Raw genomic sequence first — 2,481 nt, 5'->3', positions numbered from 1 at the left:
ACTACTGAAATCCGTTGGCTGTGGTTAAGTACAAACTCTGTAGAGTCAAATTCTTCCAAGTCATCGTATCCATGATCACGTAGTGAAATCAGTATACCCATATCTATCCGCGTGGAAAACTTGTCCCCGGTGAACAAACTCAAGTGGTAAACCCAGTTTAGATTATTATTACTGTGGATGGGCTAATCTTATATTTGTCTCGTACTTGTGTTAATTTATACTCTCGAGCTAATGTATTTTTGAGCTACAATATAAGCCCTTTAGGTGATATCGCTCAGACGTCCGACTGTGGCATGTTCGTCTTTTATTTTCTGTTATAAGCCCTTTATGTGATGTCGCTCAGACGTCCGACTGTGGCATTATTGTTATTCTTGCAGTTTCCTCTCGAGGAGTCATTCAGACACTCGTTTGGCACCAGTATTATTATTCTGCAGTTTCCTCTCGAGGAGTCATTCAGACACTCGTTTGGCACCAGTATTATTATTCTGCAGTTTCCTCTCGAGGAGTCATTCAGACACTCGTTTGGCACCAGTATTATTATTCTGCAGTTTCCTCTCGAGGAGTCATTCAGACACTCGTTTGGCACCAGTACTACTATTCTACAGTTTCCGCTCGAGGAGTCATTCAGACCCTCGCTTGGCACCCAGCATTTATTATCTCTATGTCTGAAAGCACTGGTTAACTTGTTCATATGCTTCATGTTTACATTTGTTATATGTCCGAACTGTCTTGTGAGTACTTTCATAGTACTCACCTGGCTTGTTGATTTGGCCAGATGTTGACGAAGGCGATCTTTTGGATGAAGAGTTTGATAGCGCGTCCGACGCCTAGAGGAGTCCCAGTCAGTCCTGTGCGATCCCGGATATTGGTCACTTGTATTATATACGCTTCCGCCACCCACAATAAGTCTCCTCGAGCCTCACTCTGACGCTCGAAGAGCTGTAGTCTTCAGGAGTCATATCACTCGCTTCGCGGTGATATTTCCACCACCATTATTATCGTGAGTTGGTAGTTATGCCACCCTATCCGCCGTCTTGTGTTATCGGCGTGCATGTAATAAATCGTTGGGCAGTTTCCGCTCAACTTTGTATTATATTCAGTACTCCTGGTATTTTTCTTCTGTGACCATGATATTGTCTACCAGTGAGAAGGAATTCTTCCTTACTGGTCCGTAAAAGGGATTGGTCTCTCAATAATTATATTATTGAAAAACCGGTCGTGACACTTCTGTCGTTGGAGCAGCTGAGCTGGGGTGGACGACGGCGCAGCAGGAGCGGGACAAACCACGCAAGGTTTTCTTTGACAACTATCTATAAGAGAAGTAATTCTGTAAGGGCTCGTTTGAAATGGAGGATTCCAACAATGTAGGGATAGGAAATAGACAGGAATAGGATAGGAATGCACGTGCAAAACAGAGAATTTAAAAACGCAGGATTTCTGCCAATCTGGGTGTTTGATTCACAACAATTGGAAGATCACAGGATGCAAAGAAGCATGGTGAGATTAAGTCAAACCACAAGAAAATGTACGGTTATAATGCTATTATGCTACTATCTCTTAGTCGTGTGCTTCATGAATAGGAATTTGAAAAGGAGGACAAGTGAAAATTAAAATTCCTATGTTTTTTCTTTCAAGGAGACACTAAAGGAACAAATCCGTGTGCTCAGTGGACAATATATATAACATGTAGAGTAAAAAAGAGATGCAACAAGTGTACAACCTCTTTGGCGAAGCCATGTCGATCTCAGCGTGATTGGGTTGGCCGGTGAGGATGCTCCGGCTGACTTTGCTGTTGGAGGAGGGGAAGATCTTAGGCGTCTGGAGATGGAGCCCGAGGTACTGCTCCGCTCTGATGGAGGGTTTCGTCGTTGGAGCAGCTCCGGTGAGTTGTACGACGCCAAGGCTGAAGCAGGACAAGAGAGACAACGAACAACGTTAACCTGAGTGGAATTCTAATAGCATCTCCAATACATGACGTAAAATACATAACCACAAAGTGCTAGATGTAAAATACATCAACCGCTCATCTCTGAACTTAACTGTCGAAACTGAACTTAACTGTCGAAACTGAACTTAACTGTCGAAACTGAATTTTGCTGTCGAAACTGAATTTGCTGTCGAAACTGAACACACTAGCAAGGTGAGGCTGCACGTTGGTCGACTGACTTTTTCATCTCTGGTCAGTTGATTTTGCAGCCGTTGGATACGAAATCAAGGGCCTGCGGTTCATCTTCAACCTCCACCCCCCTGAGCCGCTAGCCACCACCGGCCAAACAGCAGCCCCCCCGCCGCCCGGCCGGTGGTGCGCCGTCCCACCCGTCCCGAAAACACTCCCCACCGCCGGTCCGCCGCCGCCCCGGCCATCCCTCTAGGTCCCCCCGTGCCGAGCTTTTTCTCCGGCGATCCCCACGCCACCGCTTTGCCAACGCCCCGCCACCGCCGGTGACCACCGCCCCCATCCTGAACCCTAAGATACATAGT

The sequence above is a fragment of the Triticum aestivum genome, chromosome 6D, assembly GCF_018294505.1.
Source record: "Triticum aestivum cultivar Chinese Spring chromosome 6D, IWGSC CS RefSeq v2.1, whole genome shotgun sequence".
NCBI classification, from domain to species: Eukaryota; Viridiplantae; Streptophyta; class Magnoliopsida; order Poales; family Poaceae; genus Triticum; species Triticum aestivum.
The sequence above is the reverse complement of the archived record's forward strand: the minus strand, read 5'-3'. Positions refer to the sequence as shown.